The sequence below is a fragment of the Mauremys mutica genome, chromosome 1 (assembly GCF_020497125.1).
Source record: "Mauremys mutica isolate MM-2020 ecotype Southern chromosome 1, ASM2049712v1, whole genome shotgun sequence".
Lineage (NCBI taxonomy): Eukaryota > Metazoa > Chordata > Testudines > Geoemydidae > Mauremys > Mauremys mutica.
The window spans coordinates 27639564-27656425 of record NC_059072.1 but is presented as its reverse complement, the minus strand read 5'-3'; the positions used below and the strand labels follow the sequence as shown (position 1 = coordinate 27656425).

The 16862-nt window shown below is 42.2% G+C and overlaps 1 protein-coding gene across 9 annotated transcripts in view; it reads left to right on the top strand.

Moving 5' to 3' along the window:
• SRPK2 (SRSF protein kinase 2) overlaps positions 1 to 16862 on the top strand; it is a 308919-nt gene that overhangs the window by 139689 nt on the left and 152368 nt on the right. The window contains exon 2 of one of the 9 annotated variants that reach the window (XM_045029944.1): positions 9281 to 9394. The exons of the other annotated variants lie outside the window; for them this stretch is intronic. The gene's annotated coding sequence lies outside the window, so the exon portion shown is untranslated. The remainder of the gene's footprint in view (positions 1 to 9280; positions 9395 to 16862) is intronic. 9 annotated transcript variants of the gene reach the window in all.

Genomic DNA, 16862 nt, shown 5'->3' with positions numbered 1-16862 from the left:
GACTCAGCGCCGGCCTTTCCGTCCCCAGCCTCACCGCCCTTACCCTGCGCCTAGACAAAGACAGGACTTTGGCAGAAGGCATGGCCGAGGCTGTCGTAGGCGACAGTCAGGGCCCCAAGGGGGCCAAAATCAGGGTCCCTCTAAACCACCAGCGGGGCCAAAGCCAAACTTTTGAAGGCACACCCGAGGACGGCGTACCAGTTATTATCCAGGATCCGTTCCCTCCCTTTTACAACCGCCTTTCCTTTTTCCTCCCTGCGTGGTCCCATCTAACCTCAGATTGTTGGGTCCTACGCATGGTGGAACTTGGGTACCCCCTCCAGTTTATTTCGCCCCCCACCTCCCACCCTCCATCCTCGTCCCTCTTCAGGGACCCCTCTCATGAGCAATTCCTCTTGCAAGAGGTGCGGACGCTCCTCGCCATCTGAGCTATAGAGGAGGTACCGAAGGACGAAAGGGGCAAAGGGTTCTACTCCCGCTATTTCCTAATCCCCAAGGCGAAGGGAGGTCTCAGACCTATCCTAGACCTGCGAGAACTCAACAAGTTCATGATAAAGCTGAAGTTCCGCATGGTATCCCTGGGGACCATCATCCCATCCTTGGATCCTGGAGACTGGTATGCTGCCCTCAATATGAAGGATGCGTAATTTCACGTCGCCATTTATCCTCCACACAGAAGGTACCTCCGATTTGTGGCCAACTGTCAACATTTCCAGTTTACGGTCCTTCCGTTTGGCCTCTCTACAGCCCCAAGAGTATTCACAAAGTGCATGGCTGTAGTTGCCGCCTCCCTCCGCCGCTGGATAAACGTTTTACCGTATCTAGACGATTGGCTCATTCGAGGGACCTCCGAGGCCCAAGTTACCCGTCATGTGGGCATCGTCAAGGACCTATTCCTGCATCTAGGCCTGATGATCAATATAGAGAAATCCACTCTGATTCCCACACAGAGAACAGAATTCATTGGGGCCATCCTGGACTCCAATTTTGCCAGAGCCTGCTTACCTCAGCCTCGGTTTCAGGCGATGGTAACAATTATACAAGGTCTACGGAACTTCCCGACAACTTCGGCTCACACTTGCCTAGGTCTCCTGGGTCACATGGCTGCCTGCACATTCGTGACCAAACAAGCCAGGCTTCGCCTCCGTCCACTCCAATTGTGGCTCACTTCGGTATACCACCCGAGCAGAGACAGCATAGACATGATCATCACGATCCCCCCGATCATCCTAGGCTCCCTCGACTGGTGGTCGACGCCCTCCCTGGTGTGTGCAGGGATGCCATTCCATCCGCCTCACCCCTCAGTGTCCCTGACGACGGATGCCTCATCTTTCGGCTGGGGTGCTCACTTTGCTCAGTTTCGCACTCAAGGCCTTTGGTCAGCTCAAGAGCTGGCCTTGCACATCAATGTCCGAGAGCTCAGAGCAGTCCGCCTTGCATGCCAGGCGTTTCAGCAGCACCTACGAGGCCGTTGTGTCTCCTTGTTCACAGACAACACAATGGCCATGTATGATATAAACAAGCAGGGAGGAGCATGGTCCTCCCCTCTTTGTCAGGAAGCCATCCAGCTCTGGGACTTCTGCATAGCCCAATAGATAGACCTGGTAGCGTCCTTTCTCCCAGGGGTCCGGAACACTCTGGCGGATCGCCTCAGCAGATCCTTCCTGTCTCACGAGTGGTCGATTCGTCTGGATGTTATCCATTCTGTTTTCCGGAAGTGGGGCTTTCCCCACATAGACATCTTCGCTTCTCGTGAGAACAGGAAGTGCCAGACGTTCTGCTCATTCCAAGGCCTCTCCCTGGGCTCGATCTCGGACGCTTTTCTGATGCAGTGGATGAGCCATCTGCTGTACGCTTTTCCACCGTTCCCGCTGGTTCACAGGGTCCTGCTAAAACTCCGCAGGGACAGAGCGCACCTGATCATAATCGCTCCAGCGTGGCCCAGACAGCACTGGTACAGCATGTTGCTAGACCTGTTGATAGCCAACCCGATTCCCCTGCCTCTTCGCCCAGACCTCATAACGCAGGATCACGGCAGACTTCACCACCCAGACCTGCATTCCCTGCACCTGCGTGGTTAAACCGATCTGAGTTACGTTGCTCTGCCTCAGTACAACAGGTACTCCTGGGTAGTAGGAAACCTTCCACTCGGTTAACATATCTGGCCAAGTGGAAGCGTTTCTCCTGCTGGTGTGAAACGCACAATGTTACTCCCACCAAGGTCCCGATCCATTCCATCTTGGACTACCTCTGGTCTCTCAAACAGCAGGGCCTGGCGGTGTCATCACTGAGGGTACACTTGGCAGCCATCTCTACCTTCCACCCAGGGTAGAGTGGCCGCTCCGTATTCTCAGACCCTATGGTTTCTAGGTTCCTCATGGGCTTGGAGCACTTATACCCCCAAGTTCGCCGCCCCGCCCAAACCTGGGACCTCAACCTGGTTCTAACCAGACTTATGACTGCCCCATTCGAGCCATTGGCAACCTGCTCGCTGCTATACCTGTTCTGGAAGACAGTTTTCCTTGTAGCCATTACATCGGCCAGACAAGTCTCCGAGCTTCGGGCTCTCACGGTGGACCCACCGTATACTGTGTTTCACAAGGACAAGGTGCAGTTGTGACCACATCCGGCCTTCCTCCCTAAGGTGGTGTCGGCTTTTCATATCAGCAGGATATCTTCCTTCCAGTCTTCTTTCCGAAGCCACACTCATCGCGAAGGGAGCAACAATTGCACTCCCTAGACGTCATAGGGCGCTTGCATTTTATATCGAGCGGACAAAGCCCTTTCGTAAAACGCCCCAACTCTTCGTCGCAGTGGCAGACCGAATCAAGGGCCTACCTGTCTCCTCCCAGAGGATTTCATCTTGGGTGACGTCGTTCATCCGCACCTGCTGTGACTTGGCCCATGTTCCATCGAGCCACCTCACTGCACATTCTACCAGGGCTCAGGCTTCTTCTGCTGCCTTCCTGACCCACGTACCCATCCAGAAGATCTGTCGTGCAGCTACCTGGTGCTCGGTCCACACCTTTGCCTCACATTATGCACTGGTCCAACAGTCCAGAGATGATGCAGCCTTTGGCTCAGCAGTTTTGCATTCTGCAACATCTCACTCCGACCCCACCGCCTAGGTAAGGCTTGGGAATCACCTAATTGGAATCGATATGAGCAAGTACTCGAAGAAGAAAGGATGGTTACTCACCTTTGTAACTGTTGTTCTTCGAGATGTGTTGCTCATATCCATTCCAAACCCGCCCTCCTTCCCCTCTATCGGAGTAGCCGGCAAGAACTGAAGAGCCGTTGGGTCGGCAGGAGTATATATTCGGCGCTCTAGCGGCGCCACTCCAGGGGGCGACCCAGCCGACCCACCGAGTGTTGCTAGGGTAAAAATCTTCCGACGAACGTGCACGCGGCGTGCACACACCTAATTGGAATGGATATGAGCAACACATCTCGAAGAACAACAGTTACAAAGGTGAGTAACCGTCCTTTTTGTACGGCCATCTACTCAGAAGTATCAGTCTTGAAAAATATTCTAAGTCTCTTCTCTGGCAAGCTCTTTCAGAGACTATGCTAAAAGGTGTTCTGGTACTCAACTATCCCCATCTGGAGAGGAGGTGACAAATGACTTAAGTCTGGGCTTAGGGGCTCACATGAGTTGTCTAACTATACATGGACTGTGCTCACCCAAAGGGAAAAAATCTCCAAATGAATATACTACAATTCAGTGGTGTGTCTGGTATTAAAATCCTTTTTGACAAAACTCAAGGATCTTTTAGCTATTTATCCAAAGTATTTTTCTTTTTTTTTTCTTTTTACAGATAGCACCACAGCAGTGTATTTTATGAATAGGTAAGGAGGAGCATACACCTCAAAGATTTTGCCAGGAATCAGTTAGACTGTGTGAATGAGGCATACTTTTTCCAACAGTTCTTGACACTGGTGAGAGTAGAACTTATTGGACAGATAACTTGAGTTTCAGATTTCAGGATCAGCATAAGTGCTCTCTGATATATTCAGTGGCTCAATCCATATTCAGCAAATAGATCGACCTGTTTTCCACAAAAGAAAACAGTGTACAAGAAGTAATCTAGCCTCTTTGTTGGATGCCTCCATGTTGAATTTGAGTCAATTTTCCGGATGCCTTCCAGCTGTAACTACTTTGCCCTCATATCATAAACAAGTTAAGAAGGAAAAGAATCCATATATTTCAGAAAGCTCCATTTTAATCAGTTTTTGTTCTCAGATATCCCAGCTCTGAAGTGGAAACTTCCATTTTACTTACTGGTAGGATGAGACTTTATCTTAGAATCATGGCTAGATACTCATTTTGAACCAGAATTTTTACATTTGTTTGCATGGACTACAGAATCTGTTAGGACTTGACAAGGGTATGTTCTGAAGAACAAGAAGTTACTTTGCAGTAATGTCAGCCTTCAACAACAAAGACTTATGTACTAATATGAAGGAGGCTTTTTATTTTGTCATTCAATAACAATAGCAGAGATTCCTTTACTTGATCATCTTGATCAAATGTGTGTGCTGTTTCTTAGTCAAGATGGCCTTTAGTCATTTTCACTGAAAGTGCATCATTCATTTATTGAACTATATACCATATATCTGGCATTAAAGACTGCATTTCTAGCTGCCATAACATCTGCTCAGAGACTCAGCTACACATTTTGAGAGCAGGTCCTCCATTTACAATTTTTCATCAAGTGGTTCTTCCATCATCACCCAAAATTTCTACCTACCAGTGAGGTTGTCATGAACTGTCATTTAAATCTGTCACCTTTCAAAATTTTCATAAATTAGCTAGGGGTGTTCAGTTATATAGATAAGATGAGCCATTTGAGTTAGGAAAAAATCATTTTGAAAAATCGACTTTTCTCTGGCCTTTTGAAGTAAGTCAGTAGGGGAGTGTATCTAAAGGCTAAGTGAACTACACTGCATTCACATGTTATGATTTGACTACTGTCCTTATTCAGGAAAGATTGAGGACACATTCTACTTGATTGAAAGCAGACTTGCAAATCTGTCACTAATGTTCTAATCATAAATTCCTGCAGCAGAATATATTTTTTTAATCTGGCATTCCATTTTAATTCTTGTTTTGTGAGAGCCATTATGCAAAATGTGTTCTTTTTGTGAATTGGACAGCTGATTAATTTGTCAAAATGGGGTCTGCAGGAGCAGTTCTTGTAAAAAGAAAGATTTGTCATTCTCTGTATTTTCAAGTATATCATCTCCATAAATCTACACTCTACTCTCCCAACCCCACCTTTCCCTACTTCTTAGGAGTCCTTATTCACATTTTAAATTAGAGGGAAAGGAATCAGAATTGATTTGATCAATGATACATTTTATATCTGTTTTGACCCCAAACATTCAGCTCCATAAGGGAGCACTCATCCACACCCAGTGGTCACTTTTCCAGAAGATTCTAGATCAGCAGTGGTTCAGTTTCACAGTGCAGATCTTCAGAGATACTACACTCTCTAAAAGCATAGTTTAAAGTAGGTAACTTTTCCTTTTCCATTGTGTTAATGTTGTGGATGAATCAGATGAGATTATTTGTTTAAATTAACCTCAGAGGAGCATTTATGAAATACAGGCACTTTCCAGGTTGCACAAACCCGACTTACGGAAATCTGGACTTGTGAAAAAAGTTCCGTAAGAATCTTTTTAAAAAAAAAATTTTTTTTTTGCGTAATTGTCGGAGATATGTTCCCGATTTATGCAAAACTCGACTTACACAAGGCATTCCGGAACGGAATGCTTGCGTAAGTCGGGGAGCTTCTGTAAAGAATAACATAAATGATTTGCAATAAAATCTTTATGAAGCCTTCATAAACTTTTTTAGGTCTCCTTGAGTGATCTAGCTATAACTCTCAATCTTTAAGATGGGGTACTGGATGGTTTTGATATAAGAGCATGAGCTCCTTTCTGTAACTTTATTGGCAACCTTAGTCTAGGATTAATGTTGTTCTTGCACGCAAGCTTTTTGAATAGTATAGTTGGGAAATCACATCTGACCATTTGTAAGACTTATGACAGCTTAGGCAGTATATCCATGTTTATAGAGCTGATCCTTCCCATGAAAGAAAAGAGGAAGATTTTCCATCTCATTAATTATCCTGAAAAAGATTGAAAGTAATTTAACTGAAATAATTTCTTGAGAGATTGACCAAGAGGTTGTCTAGATAGACAAACATCTGATTATTTCAGATTTTAAAATCTGTGCCCATAAAACTATTTTCTGGCAAATTTGAAAAAAGATCTTCAATCCATGTTTTCTGTCATGGAATCATAGGTTCAGTAATTCAGCCTTACAAAAGTGTCTCAAGTTTTACCAGCTTTGGAAAAATATCTGGACACTCCTCTTGCATATGCTGCTAATTTATTTTTTTTGAGGGGGGCAGGGGGAGGAGAAATGCGTGGCTGTTGGCTTTGGGAAATTGGAAGGGCTTGCATCTTTCCATCCTGCCCTCTATATCCCTGGTGATAGTGAAACACCAGTAGAAGGTCACCTCCTGGTCTCTAAAGAGACAGAGCTGTCTGCAGTCAGAGGTGGTTCCATGTGACAGTCACAGTGTTATCAGATCAAAGGGCCAATTTTCAGTCACCTCAGGTGAGTTGATGAGTGGTAGTTTGCAAAATTACAATAATTACAGCCTGTAAAGGGGCAAAATGGAATAACCATCTAAAGTCTCTAGACACAGTTTTACAGGGTTCATAAGAGATCCATTTATATACAGTCCAATACACTGCAAGAACATTATGTGGTAGTTTTAATGAATAATAATAGCATCCATGAGGCCAGGATGCATTCACATGAGTAACAAACAGGTTGAAAAATTTTAAAGCTTTGTCTTACTTTGGCTTTCTTTTGGCTAATGTAACTTTTTTCAGGGGTATGGGTGGGTGTGAGACAGAGAGAGAAAGATGGGGAGCAAGGGTAGTAAAGCCTCCCTCCCCAGCATTGTGTGGTTCCATGTATCAGTTAGTACCATGTTTCTATCTGAGATGTACTTAATGAGTGTGTTACATGTTAATTGGCTGATTCAGGGTTGATTGTTGTGCATTTAGTGACTGCATATTGATCAGTCTGATCTATTTTTTCAGTCCCTTGGAAGTCTAAGGCCACACAGTGAACTTAGTGTTCAGGGAAAATATGTGCTTTTTGATTTCCTGAATCTCAAGTTTTCTAAGACCTGTTAATTCCACATTCCTAATAAAGATTTTGTGCTTCTAGTTGTCATAGCAAGGAAGGTGCAATCGATAGAGAAAGTTGACAACCAGCTATAAAGAGCATGTTTGCCTGCTAGGCTGTTTCTCTCTGTTAGGTATTGGCCAGAAGTAGAAGTATTTAGTAAATAACTGTTCTTTTGCATACCAGTGTTCTGCTTTTGAAAATCTGCCTCAAGTTATTTTTCTGGGACCCACACACTATCTAGGGCACCCCACCTGTACCATACCATGGGTTCAAGGTGTAACCCAGTTAATTTGTCCTGGGCTTGATGCAAAACGTGGTCAATTTAAATACCCACCCTTACCCATCCTGGGCTCAGGGCGTAACTTTGCGGGTTTGCGGGACTTTTTCCCAGTGAAAGAGCCTTACACAGTAATATCCTTAACCTATATTTATTAATAATTGATCATCAGAATACACATGCTAAACATACAGTGCTCGCCACTCCCAATAAGGCAGACAAACTTTTCTTGATGGCCAGTCAAGATTAAATCATGTGGGGACTCCGGCTTCTGCACAGTATAGTTTGCAGGGTGTTGAGGTCTGGCAGCTCTGATCTTGGGCCGTATCCTGGAGTTAGGTGCCAAAGAATTTCCTTTTGTACCCTGGTTCATATAGTTAAAACTTGTATTTTACTTAACCAATCATTTAAACTAAAGCATTACACCAATTTTTCACCAATCTTAGCCCATTATGTAACAATTCTTTAAGCAATCATACCCCACCACCTTAGTTGAGTTAAATTTTGTCAAAAATAAATTAAAGAATACAGTGATAACTATAGGAAAACAAATGAAGTATTACAAATTAAAGAACAGACAAAAGCAATCAACGGTGTCTTTTCAACCGAAATTGCTGGTAAGTGGTTTTGCTAGACAGTGTTATCTTTCAAAGTTCTGTTTACACATCTCAAGATTTTTCTGTTTGATTGGTCACTGTTGGTGCTAGTAGGGCAGAAATGCTTCTTAACTACCCAATATTGTATTGTGACTCCCTGCTTCTTAGCTCATGGCTGCTGCTGTCCTACTATGGCTGTTGCGTTTTACTGCAGAAAAGCCTTGGCCTACACCAGGGTGGCCAACCTGTGGTTCTGGAGGCACATGCAGCTTTTCAGAAGTTAATATGCGGCTCCTTCTATAGTCACTGACTCCGGGACTGGAGCTACAGGCGCCAACTTTCCAATGTGCTGGGGAGTGCTCACTGCTCAATCCCTGGCTCTGCCACAGACCCTGCCCCCACTTCACCCCTTCCCACCCCCTCGCTGAGCCTGCCATGCATTCGCTCCTCCCCCAGAGACTCTTGCACGCCACAAAACAGCTGATGGGGAGGCGCTGATTGGCAGGGCTGCTGGTGGGCGGGAGGCGCTGGGACGGGGAGCTGATGAGGAGCTGATGATGTATTACTGTGGCTCTTTGGCAATGTACATTGGTAAACTCTGGCTTCTTCTCAGGCTCAGGTTGGCCACCCCTGTCCTACACTATACCGTCCAGTGCTTGGTGTTCTCCATTGGCTTGATTTAGCTGCAGGCTTCATTTTAATGCGCGTTGCATTACTTCATAGAGCTAGTTGTTTGCATGTATATTTTCATAATGTGCTTTATTCCAGCCTAATTATTTGCTAGGGATTTCAGGGTTTTGAAATTTCACATTACTTTTCAGTTTGACCATCTGTTTAATTCTTTAAAAAAAATCTGTCTAGCGAATGAAACAACAGAGAAAAGCTCAAATCACGAATAAAACAAACATTATATGCTTGATTATGTAGAAACTACAGATCTTATCTATACGTTATTTTTTGTGTATAAATCAAAAGCAATTCTTCAGGTAGAATCGCTTTAGTTATCTGCTCAAAAACATGCATTGGTTTCATATACAAAGGTAATGATATTTTATTTCCTTTTTGTATTCTAGCTTTTAAATTATGTTAACTTTTCTGAATAAAATCTATATCGAGTTTTTAAATGCTGTATCCATGGTATTGAGGCTTCTTTCTTCTCATGGCCTCTGCATTGGTTATTCCATTTATTGACAGGACTTAGGTGCTCAGGACAGAAGGCATAAATACTCAAATAGAGAGGGTCATATGAAACCAGCTAGGAATATATGGAAGTATCCTTTCCAGTATCCTCCAGCTCTGGAAAACTAGGTAGGTTCTAAAGAGTTATGCTGCCTAGAGCTTCCTGGCATCGGCTCATTTATGAATGTTATACCTAATTTGACATCTCCAGGTGTCTAAGGGTATAAATAGGAAAACATGACTTAAATAACTTCCCTTCTTTTCAAGTATGTATTGCAAAACAAACATTTCTAAAAATCATCAGGATGTGCTTTTCCTCTGGGGCAACTTCATCCTCATAGCATGGAATATTAGTTTTAAGGGCCATCTTTATATCAGTTTTCTTAGGTTGAAGGCATGTGGGTTGCCTTTTGAGACTACATTAAAAAAAGTGAACAAAATTGTAAAGTAGTCCATTCTAATGTGCATGAAAATCACTTGTGTATTTCAAATTATTATTAAGAACAGATAATGTGGTGTGTAGTACAAAATAGATCATAGAATATCACGGTTGGAAGGGACTTCAGGAGGTCATCTAGTCCAACTCCCTGCTCAAAGCAGGACCAATCCTGAACTAAATCATCCCAGCCAGGGTTTTGTCAAGCTTCACCTTAAACACCTCTAAGGAAAGAGATTCCATCACCTCCCTCGGTAACCCATTCCAATGCTTCACCACTCTCCCAGTGAAAAAGATTTTCCTAATATCCAACCTAAACCTCCCCCACTGCAACTTGAGACCATTACTCCTTGTTCTGTCATCTGCTACCACTGAGAATAGTATAGATCCATCCTCTTTGGAACCCCCTTTCAGGTAGTTGAAAGCAGCTATCAAATTCCCCTCATTTTTCTCTTCTGCAGACTAAACAATCCCAGTTCCCTCAGCCTCTCCTCATAAGTCATGTGCTCCAGCCCCCTAATCATTTTTGTTGCCCTCTGCTGGACTCTTTCCAGTTTTTCCATATCCTTCTTGTGTGGGGCCCCAAACTGGACACAGTACTCCAGATGAGGCCTCACCAATGTCAAATAGAGGGGAAGGAACACGTTCCTCAATCTGCTGGCAATGCCCCTACTTATACAGCCCAAAATTCCGTTAGCCTTCTTGGCAACAAGGGCACACTGTCGACTCATATCCAGCTTCTCGTCCACTGTAATCCCTAGGTCCTTTTCTGCAGAACTGCTGCCTAGCCATTCAGTCCCTAGTCTGCAGCAGTGCATGGGATTCTTCCTTCCTAAGTGTAGGACTCTGCATGTGTCCTTGTTGTACCTCATCAGATTTCTTTTGGCCCAATCCTCTAGTTTGTCTAGGTCCCTCTGTATGCTATCCCTACCTTCCAGCGTATCTACCACTCCTCCCAGTTTAGTGTCATCTGCAAACTTGTTGAGGGTGCAGTCCACACCATCCTCCAGATCATTAATGACGATATTGAACAAAACGGGCCCCAGGACCGACCCTTGGGGCAGTCTGCTTGATACCGGCTGCCAACTAGACATGGAGCCATTGATCACTACCCATTGATCCCGACGATCTAGCCAGCTTTATCTCCACCTTATAGTCCATTCATCCAGCCCATACTACTTTAACTTGCCGGCAAGAATACTGTGGGAGACCGTATCAAAAGCTTTGCTAAAGTCAAGGAATAACATGTCCACTGCTTTCGTGTTGCCTTTAGATTTATAAAGGCAATCCCTGCCTTAGAGGTCTTAAACCTGAAAAAAGGAGAGACACCCCCTGGGAATCTTGCAAGAGAAATGCATAGGGGCAAGGAGGAAAATGTTGTAAAGTTGGGAGGAAAAGGACATGAAGGGGCATCAACACTTCCATTGTTGATAAAGTGAAAAGGAGAAGGGGGGGACCAGTTACAAAATGAGATGTGAGATGTAGGCTGGGGGAGATTTGTGCAGGTATTTGAAAGCAAAGAGAAGATGATAAATACAGCAGGCAAGGGACAGTCAGAAAAGTGAATTGAAAAAAATTAAGAAATAAAAAGGAAATTAAAAAAAATCACTGTATAAAGTGACCCTTAGTTATAATGCTCTCAGATATTCTTTTCTAACTTATTTTTTTAAATATATGCAGTACATGTTGTTAGCAATTTGATACAAATACAAGAATTCCATTAAAAATATTCAGTTATGTTCCCGATTACTTTATAGCTGAATAGTGTCACCAACAATTATATGCCACCCCTGCACTCTGCCCTGTTTTCCTTGGTAATCAGAGCAATACTAGTTATATATTATATACCAAGTGAAAGTTCTCTCAGAAGAGTAATATAAATAGTTTCAGTATTCTTATTAGGAAGGAGAAAGAAAATTAACACATAGAAGAACTAAATATCAACCACAGTTATCACATATAAAAAGATATTCTGTGTACTTTAGGTATAAAAACAACATTTTAATAGTGAACAAAGGAAAAAGGATACAACACCTTAGCCCACGGTCCCATAAAATATGTCTACTATTTAGAGTTTTAATAAGAGATAACTATTCCATGAGATTTAATTGGGAATGGCATTGTACCCTTCCAAAATCATTAACCTCCAAATAATTAGTCATACATAACCTGCCATTTTCAAGAGCATAATATTTTGTACTTCCTAGTACACTATAGAACACAACATGGGAATTTTATACCAAATGAAGAAAACTTAATCAACCAGAAGTGATCCATTAAACTTTCACAATATCCAGCTTAGCTTTCCTTTTATCAACAGGAAGACTTATAAAGTAGCTTCAGAAATCAAGTGTTCCATAACAGCATCATATACCTTGAATATAGGTCTAAAATATCTAATGAAAGGATATTAAAAAAGAGAAAAAAATATCATTTAAGAATAGAATTATTCAGCACACAATTGATGGATGTCTTGAAGTCTGTTTCCATAGTTACTAAATGTAAGTGGCAGATTCTTCAGGCTTTTGTGACAAGTAACCTGCTGCCACATTCTTGATAAACTGCTAAGTGAAGCTTCTACAGAACCAGACTAACACGGCTACCCCTCTGATGCTAAGTGAAGTATTGCTTATTTGGGTCTCAGGCCTTAAAAGTTTCTGAAACACAGCAAAAGTCTGTTGCTGCTTGATGGATATGATCTGAGGAGCAAAAAGATGATCTTGGCATCAACAATCTAAAGTTTGATTTATCTTGCCATGGGTTCAGTGTAGCTGGATGACAGAGAGCAATGCTAAAATTGCTCTCAAGTCTAAAAGTTCTGCAAAGTCTATGTATTGCTTCTGTGTGTTGAGGGGAAAAAAGTATTAAAAAAACCATACCCTTTGAAGTGTTCGTATTTGTGTGTATATTTCACTATTACTTTGTGTGTGGTGGTATATTTTGGCATTTCTTTTTTATTACAGTTGTACCCCATAACACTACTATAAATCTTTTACATACTCTAATTATTTGTAAGAACCACATTTATGCACTTAATTTTTACTGTAGACTGTTGCTGTGTTCTTTCTAAATGTAACTGAGTGAATAAATTGACTTTGAGAGCATTCATGGTTCCCTGTGAATAGTGTTGTACTTGTTCAATTTTTAACTAAAGATATCATCTATTTTCAGGTCCATCAGTTTGAATCTACATAAGAAGCAGGTGTTATTTTTTTAACTCCTGTTGACATGTTCGTTATAATAAAAATACACTAGGGTATCATTGATAATATATCTTCTAAACTCAGGATATGTCAGCCCCACTGCACAAAGGAAAAGGATACTGTAGAACGGTGTAATATTATTAAAACTGGTTGCCCCAAAGCAGAGAGACCTTTAGAAGTCTTGGGGGAATTCAAAGATCCATCAACATAATAAAGATATGTAGAGAGAACATGTGGCGCTGTGGAACATTAAAGAAAAATTCCAACCTCTAATAGTAACCAAGGATGAGTCAGACTTTTTTCTTTTATTGACTGAGCACATTTTCTATAAAATAAAATGTCGAGGCATTTTTTGGAGTAAAGTAGTTAAACAAGTTATCTTTCATAATTTAAATGTGCTTAACCTGAAAAAAAAAGTTTACCAAGCTGAATTTTGAATATTTCACCTTCTAAATTGGAGTTCAAAATGTAAATAAAATTTGAAAAATTAGTAAATTTCTATGATTTTTATTCCAGTGCAGACAGTTACTGTATGTTGTACACATTGTTTAGATAGGAATAATTTAACAGTTCCACACAGCGAACAGAATGTTGGGAATGAAAGGGATAGATAAGACAGAAAATATAATATTGCTCCGGTATAATTCTATGGTATGCCCACATTCTTGAGGAAGGTGACAGAGATGAAAACCAACCTCATCAAATGTGTGCAGATTATGGATGGAAGTAACACCGTGTGACCATGATAGCAGTGGTTAATACAGTTAATACTGCATGCAGTTGTGGTCGCCCCATCTCAAAAAAGATATATTGGAATTGAAAAAGGTTTAGAAAAGGGCAACAAAAATTATTAGGAGTATGGACCGGCTGCTGTATGAGGAGAGATTAATAAGACTGGGACTTTTCAGCTTTGAAAAGGGACGACTAAGGGGGGATATGATAGAGGTCTATAAAATCATAACTGGTGTGGAGAAAGTAAATAAGGAAGTGTTATTTATTCCTCCTCATAACACAAGAACTAGGGGCCACCAAGTGAAATAGGCAGCAGATTTAAAACAAACAAAAAGTAGTATTTTTTCACACAATGCACAGTCAACCTGTGGAACTCCTTGCCAGAGGATGTTCTGAAGGCCAAGTCTATGACAGGGTTCAAAAATAACTAGATAAATTCATGGAGTATAGGTCCATCCATGGCTATTAGCCAGGATGGGAAGGGATGGTGTCCCTAGTCTCTGTTTGCCAGAAGCTGGGAATGGGTGACAGGGGATGGATCACTTGATGATTACCAGTTCTGTTAATTCCCTCTGGGGCACCTGGCATTGGCCACTGTCGAAAGACAGGATATGGGGCTAGATGAACCTTTAGTCTGACCCAGTATGGCCATTCCTACGTTTTTATGTGCCAACACATCCCTTGCATTTACAGGCCCCAGTGCATGCTGCAGTGGCATTTCTGCAGCTACAGCATTGTGATACGCTCCTTTTGACATATCCACAGGTAACACATTTCTGCACAGCTGCTGGGGATTGGCTATAGTGACATTAGCTTGGGTACCAGTTCTCTACTGTGTTTGGTCCAACCCATATTCTCTGGTGAGGGTAATGTCGGATTGTTGCAGTTTGCCTGCTTCCATACCGTGGCTGGAATGCAGGCTCTTTGGATGTGACAGAGCAAAGCATTGCTTTTTGAGGACAGTGCTTCTGATTGATAGATACTTGGTGAACAATATAATTTGTGCTTTCTTGCAGCTCTCATCCTCATGAGTTTAACTGTAAGCTCCAATCTGCTCCCATTCACAATCCAGATATATATGTAATGGCAGAGACATTGAATTCTAGATGAGTGACCAGGACCTGGTAGATGGAGCAGTGAATTAAATATTAATTCATATACTGCAAAAATAGTAACTTACATGCAATTAAAATATTAGATATTCCTACTAAAGTTCTTTAACATGACTCACTTCTACATTGCTATTTGTGCAAGTATAACTTTAACACTGCCACAGAAAGTTTCCCATGATTCTCAATAGTACTAATTGTATGGCCAAATATTTAAAAACTTTGGGTGGGAAATGCAGGAAATGAGGAGGAAAAAAGCCTAAAAAATTAAAATTATTCCTGTTGAACAAGTACTAAAGGGTGAGAAAAAAGTTTTCTAGACAGCTTTCATGTGTCTGAAATAACTAATAACTGAGCCAAGCTCTTCTGATTCATTACTAACTCATTCTTTTTTGGTCCAAAAACCTTGGGTGGAGATGATGAAAGCTGTGATTGCTAATTATAATCCTAAACCTGGCAAGAAAAAAAAATGGGTTAAATTTAATTTCCAGTGCGTCTTTTTTTTTTTTTAACTGCCCTAAATACTTTTCTGTTTGTTAGCAGTCAGAAGCTGTTCAGGACACAAAAGAACATGGTTTGCTTTTTAGAAGATACTCTACTTCTTTTGTGGTTCTTCAAAAATATTATTCCAAAGATTAACTGCTCAATAATACTATTATATTTGTGCAGCTTCTAGCACTATGGGCTCCCACTTTTATTTGTGAACTTTGTGTGCAACCACAGTACAAATAGTCATATTAATGAAGGAAGTTCCTATTTTAAAAGTTTAACAACTTTTACTCCAGACAATGTTAGAAAATGAAGCATGTTGTCATTGTATAATTATGCTTCCCTACACTGCCACATCAATATGCTTCTGCTCCAACCTAGAGAGATCACTGCTAGGCTGGTGGAGACAGTGAAATCAGAATAAACAAGGCTTGAAATTGGACATCACTGTGTTTTCTTCAGCCTTACCATCTAACAATTAGAGTTTGTTGTGGTGATAAGATGGAGTCAGTGCAAGTCGGTTGATAAGATGGTACAGCTAGGATTGCCAACTTTCTAATAGCACAAAACTGAACATCCTAGCCTTGTCCCTTCCCCAAGGCCCTGCCCTTTCCCTGAGGCCCCGCCCCCAATCACTACATTCCCCCTCCCTCGGTGGCTTGCTCTCCCCCACTATCACTCACTTTCACTGAGCTGGGGCAGGGGGTTGGGAGGGGGTGATGGCTCTATCTAGGGGTCAGAAATGGGTTCAGGGTGCGGGAGGGGGCTGGGGCAGGGAGTTGGGGTGTGGGAGGGGGTGAAGGCTCTGCCTGGGGGTGTGGGCTCTGGGGATGAGGGGATGATTGCAAAGCAAAGTCAGTGCAAGTTATCCTGTCTAAACTTTGTAAGGAAATTTAAATGCAAACCAACATTTTAAATTTGAGATATAAAGTCACAAAAGCCACATTGTTTTCATTTAACATGCCATGACCTGTTTGAGTTGCGATGTTGTGCAGCATTGCAGCAGTCTTGGTGCTTTACCAGAGGATCCTGGAAAAATACATATGACTGGAAAAAGGGATAGCTCAGTGGTTTGAGCACTGGCCTGCTAAACCCAGGGTTGTGAGTTCAATCCTTGAGGAGGCCACTTAGGGATCTGGGGCAAAAATTGGTCCTGCTAGTGAAGGCAGGGGGCTGGACTCAATGACTTTTCAAGGTCCCTTCCAGTTCTAGGAGATTGGTATGTCTCCAATTATTACCCTATTACCTTATCTCGTGACTGCTTTTTGTTCTTCAAGGCATTTCATGCCCTGCAGGGTAAGCACCATCAACAAACAAAGTTCTTGTTTAAAATGTAAACAAACAGGCAAACAAACCACCACTACTTTCTTTCAGCACAGGTGGAATTTTAAGGCTTCTGGGCTGTACTGATGATTACTTTTGTCCTGTTTCAATATTTTCTGTAGTCTCTCTGCCTATTTTCAATTTGATGCTTTCTAGATTACCACATTTGGCAATGACACCCTATGTGACAAAGCTCTGTCCTTGACTCCATGGGTCCTGCGTTTCCTGGCGGATTTTGCTAGCCTCAGAGGCTCACTGTGACCATCTGTATAGTCCTTCTCTTTCTAGAGGCAAGGGTCACAGCT